The following is a 12,733-nucleotide window of genomic DNA, read 5'->3' as shown; positions in this document are numbered from 1 at the left end:
GACACCCGCATCAGCCACGTAACTGGAGCCAGTGAAAAACCGGTGGAAGCAAAGCCCGGGTCTCTACACCTCCCATTAACGCTTCTCAACCTTTGTCTCCTTGGGGCACAGAAAACAAAAAGGGGTCCCCCCCACCCCACTCTTCTTCCACCTCAGTCTGCAGGTCCGCTCAAGGCGGCAGGGCACTTCGCGTTTTAGATCTTCAGAGCAGAGAATTCATCGTAAGACTTACTTCTCTCGGTGACAAGGACCTCCATGGAGGGACACACTGCAAGCTCATCCCAGGAGGACCCAACCCAAAGCCACCTTGTGACAGGGGGCCCGGATTCCCAGGCTGCTGCGCCACTTTGAATTTTCTCAGCAGAGGCTTTTCCCCGCTACTGGCTATTTCACAAAAACCAAGCTTTCTTAGCAAGACTTTCCATCAGTTTGTTCCATTCAGCTGCTGAACATTTGGTTACAGCCTTGACTAAAATCTATGAGAAGTCCTCAATTGAAGTGTTTTGATGGTTAGGTTTTTTTCTGTACATTTGGGGGGAGGGAGCCCCTATCTAGCAATTATGGGAATGCACCATGCAATTCTTTCCTCCAAAGAGAAGCTGCTGCAGGGGACGCAGCTGGCTGTTAGGATGAAGCCTGCGACCAGCAGAGCGCCAGGGCCAGGCCTCCGCTCCCTGCTGATTGGCCAAGAGCTTCTCAAAGCTGCCCCCAAACTCTCAGGCTCTTCCTACCCAACCCTCTCCCAAGTGTCAGACCGGCAGCTCAGTCTGCAGGCTCTCCCCTCTCCTGCCTTCCCACACATCTCATCTCACCTTAGCATCTGCTTCTCAAGAACTCAGATGGATACACAACCCTCAACCACCTGGCTCCCATTAGTAAAAGGAAGAAAATAATAAAGCCATTGTTGTTTTTGCAAAGGAAGATGGAAAATAAGATTTACCGGGCATCTACTAAGTGTGAGGCATTGCTAACTATTTTAAAATCCATTATCTCACTTAATTCATAAAGGTAAGCACGATTATTTCAGATTTTAAAACAGGGTACTCTTGGTATTTGCTGAGCTGCCAGCCTCCGATTAGCTTTCTAGAGAAATTCTAGATTTGGAGTCAAGATGTAGTTTTCACGAGACTTGGGTAAGGGCTAACAAATGCATTACACCGTCAGTTGTAGGAATAAAGACTACTTCCTGCAGTCATCTCCTCACCTTCCTTCTCAGCCAAGAAATCTGCCAATGGGCATTTCCTTCACTGAGATGCCACCACTTTGTCCTAAGAACTCTCTGCCCAAGTCCAGACTGATTCTGAATCCACACTGGGCAGTTTCAGCCATCAAATCTGACAGCAAAAAGTCATGATATTCTATAGTTGTCACATGCCAACTACAGAGCATCATGGAGTAGTCAAAAAAAAAATACTTTTATGGTAAAACTCCCTAGCTTTCAATTTAAAGACTATACAATCAAAATGGTTTTTTAAAAAGAAGTGTAAAAGGTTCGACAGGAGTTCCTGTCGTGGCGCAATGGTTAACGAATCCGACTAGGAACCATGAGGTTGCGGGTTCGGTCCCTGCCCTTGCTCAGTGGGTTAACGATCCGGCGTTGCCGTGAGCTGTGGTGTAGGTTGTAGACGCGGCTCGGATCCCGCGTTGCTGTGGCTCTGGCGTAGGCCGGCAGCTACAGCTCCGATTCAACCCCTAGCCTGGGAACCTCCATATGCCGCGGGAGCGGCCCAAGAAATAGCAACAACAACAAAAAGACCAAAAAAAAAAAAAAAAAAAAAAAAAAAGGTTCGACAGCTCTATTCACTCTGATAGCACCAATTGCTAGAACCTTGGCACCTCACTGACTTAACCCAACAGAAGCTCATGTCCTACCTGCCCCATGGCGGTGGTGGCAAAGTGGATAGTTGGGGTGGGGTCTTGGTCACACAAGGACAACCACTAAATCAGGTCCACAGTGGCCCTGCCACCCATTTCCAAGGCTGCCTTGGGTGTCGACATCCAGGTCACAGAGGAGAAGCAGGTAGACAAACACCTGCTTCTGCATCACTTCTGCTAACACTGCAGCCACGGATGAACTCCAATCACATGGTCTCACCTGGATGCAAGGGAGGCTGCAAAAGGTGTCCCTGTCTGGGCAAAGATGTGACACCATGAAAGAAACAGGTGAGTGTTTGGGGGAGACCTGGCCATCTCTGCCCTGCAGGCGTTGCTGCCTAGAGTGACCACCATCCCCTTCTGCTCTGGACACTTTCAGCTTTAGCACCACAAGTTCCATATCCCGGGAAAGCCCTCTGTCCTGGGCAAACTGGGATAGCTGTCACCCTGTTAACTGAAAGTGAATTAACATTCTAAAATAACTTAGAAAATGGACAACATTTCTTTCACATGCATTCAAGAGTTTTGTAGATGGCACAAAAATATGAGCAGGTGGTTAGAAACATTGGTTTGTGACAAATTTTTTTTTTTTGGATCGAGAATTCGCTAACGGCTAAATGTAAAATTTTAAGAATTCATGAAAACACTGACAAGTAAAAGAGCCACAGATGCCTGAAAGTAAACTGGAACTATGAAAGCAATAAAATCCCTATCTATTCAAACAATTCAATATGGTACAAAGTCAGCAGAACTGCTTACTAACATAAAATACTGCTAAATTGCTTCTCTAGCAAAGTAAGACAAGCGTATCTGAAAAAACAGTGGCAATATTCATTTTTAACAGTTTATCATTTGGGGCAATGGTTTTTTTTTTTTTTTTTTGGGTCTTCTTAGGGCTGCACCCATGGCATATGGAGGTTTCCATGCTACGTGGTTGACTTGGAAGCTGTAGCCGCTGACCTATACCATCGCAATGCCAGATCAGAGCCGCATCTGTGACCTACATCACAGCTCATGGCCAACGCCGGATCCTTAACCCACCGAGCAAGGCCAGGGATCGAACACCTGTCTTCATGGATGCTGGTCAGATTTGTTTCTGCTGAGCCACGAGGTGAACTCCATCAATGGATTATTTTCAATGATGAGTTTCCACCCATTTGTCTTTTACCACGTGATTCCCTACAGAAAAGCCCTCTCAAACCTAAGAAGTAACAGGTGATTCCTGCCTTATCGCGTCTCCAGTCCTTTTTGTTTTAGCATCTTTCGGCAGCTTTGCCTCACTCTTTGTTCTCCTTGCTTGTATCACCCTTTCAAGCACAGAAGCCACAGAAATTTCCTTCCGGCAGGCTCTCCCCCCCTCCCCTCCACATCCTGTGGGTTCAAAGGGCAACTCAAAACAATGGAGGAAATCGAGCTTGCCAAGATCCAGTTCCCTATTCTCTCCAGAAGGAAAGATGCTTCCTTTATTACCGACACACACACACACCAGAGTTATTATCCTCCTTCCCAAATACTCACATATTTCTTTTTTTGGGGGGGGGGTGATTTTTGGCCTTCAGCATATGGAGCTCCTGGGCCAGGGATTGGAATCACAGTTGCAACCTAACCCACTGTGCCGGGCATCGAACCTGTGTCCCAGGGTCTCCCAATTGGCTGTCGTCCATCCCGTTGCACCACAGCAGGAGGTCCTCCTCACATGTTTCATTCAGGCGTGTCTGTGAGTGCTTTCTGTGGGCTCCTGGGAATTTCTGACCACTCTTTTGCCTCTCTGCGACTTCCCTGAGGGATTCCTTAGAACTTGGCATTGCACCTAACTCTTAGGAGCTCAAAATTCAGAGCCTTAAAGTTTGATTCAAAGACTTTTAGAGGAGGAAAAGATCCACCCACTTCATCTCCTGACAAAGTAAAATACTCCAGGAAGATGAAATACTACAGTATTTGCATTTGAGCAGTTTTTAATAGCAATTTGAGAAATCTGAGTTCTAGAGGGCTAGGTGGGAAAAAAAAAAATCAATAAATTCTAGTTTTCTGTTGGAGCTTTTGAGACTCATCAACTTTTCTTTCTTACCCAGTACCTCTGCATTTTCAGAGCACTGACTCCAGCCCCGTTTCCTGAGCAGTGGGGTTGGTCTGCCTAGGTTGTTGCTGATTTAAAGAGAGGGCCTGGGGCAGCAGCATCTTTTTGAAGCTGTGGATCCCCAGGGAGAAGAAATAACAGTCCCCCCTGTGCTAATCCGATCTGGGCTTTTCCTGGGGGCTGTCTTTATTACACAATGAGGTGAACTTGGTGGGAGAAAAGCAGCAAGGTAGTGGAGTTGGCAGTGAGGCCAGATCATGTCTAGGGCATAATGGGGGGTTGTGATCAGACTAGAAGCTAACCAGTGAGCCCCAGGGGCCACACTACTGTAGCCACCATATATACATATACTGCTCTATGCATTATGTAATACACATCTGACATATACACTACATGCACACACATTTATACATATATATGCGCACTACAGCCCCGTACACACCACTACATATACCTACTATCAATAGGGTGTGTGTGCACACGCATGCGCACACACACACCATGGCCACTACAGCTGCTCCCTGCTCTGCTGAGGCCTGTGCAGGGTCCACCGCCCCCCTACTCCCACCACACTGGCCTCTGTCACCCCCTGCACAGCCTCTACACCTGCCCTTCCCGTATCTGACACTCTTTTCTCTCACAAACACCCCTAACCCACTAACTCCTACTCATCTTGAGGTCCCAGCTCAAAAGTCACTTCCTTGGGGAAGGCTGTCCCCTTAAAGGAGGTCCAATCCCCCAGAATAGGCTATTTTTCCTGCACAGCAGTTTCCCGTTTCTTATTTCCAGGCTATTGTTTTGAAATAATATCTGTCCTCCCCAATGGACTGTCCGTCCCAGGAGGACACGATCCTTGTCTAATCTGCCCACCGTGGCATCTCCAGCTATAGTAGAGGTTTGATTAATATTGGCTGCATGAATGGATTTGCATCTGATAATGAACCCAGTCAAAATACGGTACAGGTGGAGGGGAGCAGACCTGTCCCCGCTCCGCCCACCCCACCCCCTGCCCTGAGGTGCAGAGTTGGCTGCAGGTGTCATCGATGGGCCCTAAACCAGCAGTTCTCGAACCTGTGTTTGCAGTAGAATCACCTGCGGGCTGGTCAAACTGCAGACCGCTGGGCACCACCCCCCAAGTCTCTGCTTCAGTTGGTTTGACTGAGCCTGGGAAGTGGCTCTTCCAACAGGTTTCCAGGTTATGGTCAAGTTCCTGGTCCTGGGACCCCACGTTAAGAACCACTGTTCTAAGTCATCAGGTACAATCCAAAAGGCCTGCTAGAAGCAACCTACCCACCCCCAGGCTTTTCTGTAAGATGCTTCTAGAGTAACTCACACTCCAGATCTTGGCAATCTCATTCTTATTTACAACAGCAGTTCTCAACCATCAGTGGGCTGCAGAATCACCTGCAAAGACACCCAAGACGCAGACCTCAGAGATTAAGTTTCCCTTGATTTGCATGGGAACCCAACATCTATAGTTTAAAATATTTGTCAGGGGATTTTTTAATTCAAGTCTAGTTGATTTACAATGTTGTGCCAATTTCTCTTCTCAGGTGATGTTTAAGTACAACCAGGATTAAGAATCACTGATTGGGAGCATGGCTGGTAAATTCAACCAAAAATTTGTTGTTGTTGCAGAGGTCCAACCTCTAATTACTGAGGTTTTCCCAGGAACCAGGTTTGCCTCTTTACTGGACTGAAGTCCAGTTCCGCCCAGCATCTTTATGGGTAAAACAGAAGCCTATCTCTTACTCCCAACAACCATGTTAGACCATGTGCTCGGCATCAGAACTGGAGAGCAGACGGCAGGTGATCACTCACTCTTCCAGTTCTTTATTGGACAGATGACCATTCCAGGTACGATACTAAGTGCTGGGGACCTAACAATAGACAGGGCACCATTTCTACATGGATGGAACCCATAGTTTCAGGATAATTTGCTGGAAATTTTCAGGTGAGGGCCCAAAAGGCAGAAGCTGGGGGCTGTGAACATCAGAAGGACACAAATGAGGGGGAACAAGACTTCACTTGGTTCTAAGACACTGTCAGAACTGAGAGGACCTACCTGGCATCCTCCAGGTCCAGGGTATCCCATGGTCCCAGCAAAGCCGAGTCACTGAATGCAGGAACGGAGGCGAATATGGGAGCAGAGGCATCTGAGACCTACACACAAACCCAGGAAAGGAAAACAGCTTGATTGGGCATGCCTGAACAGAGGGGCTTCCCACGTGTGTCAGGTGGGAAGTGGGGTTTTGATATATTACCATGGGACTACATCTTGACAGGGAACCAGATACACGGGGTGGGGGTGGGGGGTGTCCCACCCTGCTGTACCCCCTCAACCGGGAAACTCTGGCCATCAGAGAAAACGCACACACACGCACGAACATCACACCAGCAAAACCAGAATGGAAATCTCACTCATGCCTGAGTAAGTCCCATACCTTTGAGATGCGGGGCCCTCCAGAAGTAGCTGCTGGAAACAAAAGCCAACATGGAGCCCCTACTCCCCTATCAAATTACATCTTTCAGCAGATCTAGATCCTGGCCACTCAGGAGAGGTCGGAGAGCAGGCCAACTCCCCAGGGAGCTCGGCTGGGTACGAGCCCTGCTGACCAACCAGCGCCCGCAGGGTCCGAGGAGCCTGGCCTCCACCCTGCTCCTCCAGCCTAGGCTGAGATGGCCGAGGACCTGCTTTTACTACCAGGGCGGCTCAGGCCCCGCCCAAGCCCCGCCCAGGGCAATTAACCCAGAGGGCGGGGCCAGACACCTTGTTTTCCGAGCCTGCGGGCCTGTGAGGATTCTGTGCTCCGGACCAAACGCCTTCCATTGGGTCTTGTTCCCAGCCTGAGCCATTGTCTGGGAGCGGGGCACGGGTGTCGGCGCGCTGGAAGGCACCGTCATCCTTCCTCCCGCAGAAAATTGTGCCTCCTGCATCCTTAGGATCAACTTGCTCCCGCATCGCTGCCGCAGGACGCACACAGCCCCTCCCACTCCGGATGAACGCTGCCCCTTCACTTATTTATTCCGCAAACATTTGTGGAAGGAGAAGTCTAGCATTTACTTAGCAAACACCTGGGTTGGGCAGTGTCGGAGCGGAGGAGACAAGCCGGGAACAGCAGGGGTGCTTACGGCAAACAGCCTAGAGCCGAGAAAGACACCAACGTGTGAGCAAATAAATGAAAGACTTCGTGGCTAAGGGCAGCCATAACCCAGCATGTTATTATCTTGACTGGAGACATTTGGAGGGAACGGTTTCTGTGGATTGCGCGGTCAGAAAAGGCCTCTTTTCTGAGAATGTGCCGTTTAAGGAGAAACCTAAATTATATAAGAAGAACCTGGCCCCCTGGGAGCGGGAGCAGCTGGGATCTAAGGAACAATAGTAGGGGGCTGAGGAGTAGGAAATAGGCCACACACAGGAGGCCCAGGGAGGTGACAGGTGACATGGCTTGCAGTTTTTGTTTGTTTATTTTAGGGTTGCACCCACCACATATGGAGGTTCCCAGGCTAGGGGTCGAAGAGGAGCCACAGCTGCCGGCCTACGCCAGAGCCACAGCAACACAGGATCAGAGCCACGTCTGCAACCTACACCACAGCTCACGGCAATGCCGGATCCTTAACCTGCTGGGCAAGGCCAGGGATCGAACCTGCAACCTTGTGGTTCCTAGTCAGATTCATTTCTTCTGCGCCACGACAGGAACTCCAGTTTGCAGTTTTTAAACATCGCTCTGACTGCCGTGTGGAGAATAGAACATAATACAGGGAGGAAGGGGAGAAGCAAAGTGACCGGCACAATGGTCCAGGCCAGAGGCAGTGCCCAGCGTCCAGGATGCGCAGTATCCAAGCACGAGCTGCTCTGTGCACCTGGTGAACCCTCAGCGACAGGTCGGTGGTGGTACTGGGAGCACTGTTCCTGGCTCCGTACCACAGCCTGGTTCTCTGGCCCTGCCCAGAGATGCTGTGAGCCACTGATATCCTTTATATAAATCCTGTTTCTGCTCAGAGCAGCCAGGGTTGGATTCTATTCCTTGTCACTAAGAATTCAAATATGGTTAAGCATATCGTGAAATCGTAACAAACAAATCAGAAGTTCTTGTGTGTTTAAGGCAAGTAATACAGGGACATAGCTCAGTGTAGGATTCTGGAATCAGAAAAGCATGGTAACATGATTTATTAATAAAAAGACCAGAGTTCCCGTTGCGGCGCAGCGGAAACAAATCTGACTAGGAACCATGAGGATGCGCGTTCGATCCCTGGCCTCGCCCAGTGAGTTGAGGATCCCACATTGCTGTCAGCTGTGGTGTAGGTCGCAGACACGGCTTGGATCCTGCGTGGCTGTGGCTGTGGCATAGGCTGGCAGCTGTAGGTAGCTCTGATTCAACCCCTAGCCTGGGAACCTCCATATGCTACAGGTGTGGCCCTAAAAAGCAAATAAATAAATAAATAAATAAATAAAAAGACCAATGACCAGCTTGCCAGACCAGCCTATCTGCTGACCCCCATAGTCTATCGCTCTCCAAAGTTTCCTGATTTGGAGGGTACCAATCATGCTCCTTATTAAGTCCTGGGGCATAACTTTCACTCCGGGTCCCCAAGCCAAAGCTTACTGACAGCCAGGATGGGAAAGGGCTCATTTTACAAATACCAAATGTCACAGCTACTGCTGCAGCACAGGGCATATGTCTGCGATAAGCCTTTTTTGGTAACCACGCCAATGATCTCCCTGTTACGGGGGCTGAATCGTGTCCTACCCCCTCCAAATTCATATGCTGAAGCCCTAACCCCCAGTCCCTCAGAATCTCACAGTATTTAAAGATCGTTTCAAGTGGGCACTAAACTGACCGGTGTCCTTATATGAAGCGATTAGGACACAGATGCATCCAGGGAAAGAAGATCTGAAGACACAGGGAGAAGACAGACAACTACAAGGCAAGGTCAGAGGCCTCAGGAGAAACCAACCCTGCCAACACCGTGAGCTCAGACTGCCAGCCGCCAGCATCGTAAGAAAATCAGTTTCTGTCGCTGAAGCCCCGTCTGTGGTCCTTTGCTATGGCAGCTCCGCAGACGGACACACTCACATAACACGGCGCAGAGGGGCCTTCTCTCCAGACCTCTACCTTCCGCCGAACCTGCCATTGCCCTGACCTTACAATTAGTGCCGCTCAGCCGAAGGACCCTCAGCTGCTGCACCTCGGGCCCGCTAAGCTGCCGGGTCAGATAATCCAGACCAGTTCATCTTCAGTACCTGGCAGCCCCCTGCTGTGCAATGACCAAATAGGAAGAGTTAGGGGTTAACTGGGGCTCCTTGAATCCACGCTGACTGCCTGTCTCTGTGTATACAGGGCACAGAAGGTTAAAATGTATTAAGAACCTTAACCGTGAACCTGACTCATGCACACTATTCCTGGCAAAGCAGGTTTCCAGGGTTACAGACTTGATGCCCGATCCTGTCCTCAAACATAATACTTGCTTTCATCCCCAACGGAAGGTTCTCAAAGAGAAAGGCTTGTCATAAGACTGGTCAGCTGTCTGATATGAAGGCCTTTTATGGGGATCAATCAACAATTTTTTATCAGTTACTCCTGGCCCTGTGGGAGTTTCAAAGAAAGATTACACTTGGTTCCTGCCCTCAAAACAGTGACTTTGTATCTGGGATTGATGTGGTTTAAGAGCTTCCAAATTTAAATAAAATTAAAAGAGCTAACTAAGCAAAGACCAGGACTGACTCCCGGTTCTGTGTCTGGAGCAAATTCTTGCACTTCTGAGCATCAGGGGCCTCCTTTGCCAAATGTGGGTACCTTCCTCACAGGGCTCTTGGGAGAAGGGGACTAAACAGTATACCTAGGAGGAGCTGCTTTAAAAAAAAAAAAAAAAAAATTCGACGCAGGTAGCTCTCGGTGACAACACCGCAAGTGAGTGGGGTCACGGAGCTAACACCAAGGACCTCATTCTTCTGTTTGTCCATTGTTTACTGAGTACCTAGTATGTGCAACCCAGATCTGTGTTGGGAATACAAGACCAGGTGCCAAGATGCTCCAGCAGGCTGGAAGTAGACAGGCAAACGAGCTCTAACCAGACGGGCGCGGGGCAGGGCTCGCACCTGAGGGGGGCGTGGCTGAGCTTCTGGAACGCCGGCTCCTCGGCCCTTCCCTGGAGATACGCTATCAGGCCAGGTGTCATTTTCACACACACACACACACACACACACACTCCAGAGCTGACCGAAGTTCTCATTTCACTTTGCAGCGCAGTGTTTGGCCTACCACGGCATCAAGAGAGCACACAGATTGATAGCCATTTGGAATGTGATGGGGTTTCGCTTTCTATTTTTCCTCTTCCTCAGGAAATGAAAAGATAGGTGAATGTCTACAACGATTGGAAATATACAATAGTTAAGACATGTGCTCTGTTTTCCCCTGAGGTCCTGATGATCATCATACACCAGGAGCCTGAGGCAGGCAGTTTGGTCTCACGGTCTGTTGAGGCCTCAGCAGCTGACCTGCGGGATGAGGACGGCGGGTCTGCCCAGGGCCGGGCTGGGGTCTGCCCTGAGCCCTCCCCACACCAACCAAAGGGGATGGACAATTGGGTTCCATCCGTTACGGCCATCCTTCCAGGTTGGGGTCCAGTCTGGGCAGGGGCAGAATCCAGACCGTAATCCATATTTTGGGGACCAGCTGCCTGCTCGGTATTAAAAATACTTACATCTGGGCTCTGTGCAGAGTCTGACTCACGTGGGCCGGGAGGGAGCACAGGCACCGATCCTTTCTACACGTTCCCTCCGGGGATCCAAAAGCACGGCCAGGTCTGAGCACCTCTGTCCTGGGAGTCACACACGGCAGGGGCCCAGACACGGGCCCTCCCCGCCTGAGCGAGCCCCGCGCCCGCCGCTGTCCTGCTGGGCCTTGGCTGAGCACCCCCAAGGAAGGCGCTCGGATTGAAAGCATCCGCTCTTTGAAGCAGCATTAACTGATAGCGCCCAGTGTCTTAGGATGAGGAGCCTGGGGGTTTCGTGCTTTTCAATAACTGCATAAAAAACGCATGGCTGAGCTTCCTCTTCGTGAAGATCCATTTGCTGAGGCCCACCCTGCAGAGAGTCTTGATGGCTTCTGGAGCGTGTGACGGCCTGGCAGGCCAAAGAGCCAAAGGTATTTCAGAGAACACCCAGGCGGACTCAGCCTGCTGCAGGGGACGACGGCAGATCGGTCACGCCGTCAGCCCGGGAAAGAGAAAAGCCATGAAAATGTAGACGCCTGTGACAAACCCCTGAAACACCTACAGGCCTGACTGCAGGCTACTCCAAACAATTTTTGCTCTATTTTTCAACATGGTTGAAGTCAAAACTAATGTGGGCTCGAATTGGAAGGGGAAAAAAAAAAAGACACCGACATCCATAATGAACGGACAAGGTAATGAATGGATCAGAACAGAGGAAGGAAACCATAGAAACAGATTGGAAATCGTGTGGACTCCATTCATATGAAGGAGAAAGCAACTGGAATCGTCTCGGGCAAATGAATTAAATCTATAAGCACCCCGAACGCATGTCGTTTCAGCTTCCTGCTGAGTTCTGTGGGAGAGGCTTCCTAAACTTGTCTTCTGACCAACGAGTTTCTCAAATGCCTTCTAAAAATGTGTTTTAGAAGCAGGGCAGGAAAGACAAGCCTGGGATTGCATCTGTGTTATGGTCACCCTGGTGCAAATCAAGCCCAGGATTTTCTTCCTTATGTCCTCTTCTTTCTTCCTTATGTCCTCTCCCCAGCCCTCGCTGGGCAGGTGCATCTAAACTCTGAGAATGACCAGATCCCACAGGTGCTAAAGCCAGGATACCTGACTGCTGTCAGAGCAGAAGGGGGAGGCCTCCTTGTCCCCCTCCCATCATGTCCCAGAGGTAGCCACCAGCCCAGTCCACGCTGAAATCCATCTTGACATGGGCAGATGATCTTGACATTGGCAGCTGCAAATGACCAAAGGCCAGGAATGTAGACACCCTTTAGCTAATTCGACTGTTAGACACAGGGATCTGAAACTGGCTTTGAAAAGTGCCTTGTTTTTGCTTTGCCAATTCACCTTGGCCAGCAAGTATTTGCTAATAGCATAGTTGATTATTAATAATAAAATGCACTTTAAAAGGGGGGGGGCGGGTATTTTTTGGAAGGTGAATCTTGGCAAATGCTTAAGAAGAGCTGAATAACCAGAGCTCAGAAAATGACAGTCCCGGGCCTGCGGCAAAAAATTCTGAAGCTTCCTTCTGATCCTCTGCCTTAAGTGGGCTCAGCTCCCACACCAGCCTCTGAGTCTCAGGCCTAATCTCAAGAGAGAGAAGCCGATAGGCTGGTGTGGGCGAGATGTTCACGCTTGGTCATTACACGGGTCACGGTTACTGTGTCACGCGGGCCACACCGGACCCCCAGGATCCCGCTTTACAGAGCTGGTCAGGCTGTGGAGCGTGCTCGGTGGCAGCCCAGTGGCTGTCTGCTGGCCAGCGGGGTGTGGAAAGTCAAAGCCGAGTGTACCACGTGTGCTCGTGCCCTTGGTCTCCCTGAGTGCCCCGCCGCCTGGTGGTCTGTGCCCTCAGCACCTCCGGGCTGAAGGCTGACCCCCTCCCTCCCAGGCAAGAATTAAGCATCCCTCCTCCCCACGTGCCTGCTGCTGGCCCTTTGCAGTACAGCCCAGGCTCAGCCTCCTAAGTGGCCTCCCAGACCCTCCTGTTGCCTCAAGTCCATCCACCATGCCTGCTCCCGGGAAAAGGTCTCCTGCTGTCCCCACACAGCCTTCCTC

Source organism: Sus scrofa, chromosome 11 (assembly GCF_054392235.1).
Source record: "Sus scrofa isolate SSC_HxYL_T2T_F1_AM1 chromosome 11, Sscrofa_HxYL_maternal_Yorkshire_Landrace_v2.0, whole genome shotgun sequence".
Classification (NCBI taxonomy): Eukaryota; Metazoa; Chordata; class Mammalia; order Artiodactyla; family Suidae; genus Sus; species Sus scrofa.
This window is presented reverse-complemented; position numbering follows the sequence as displayed.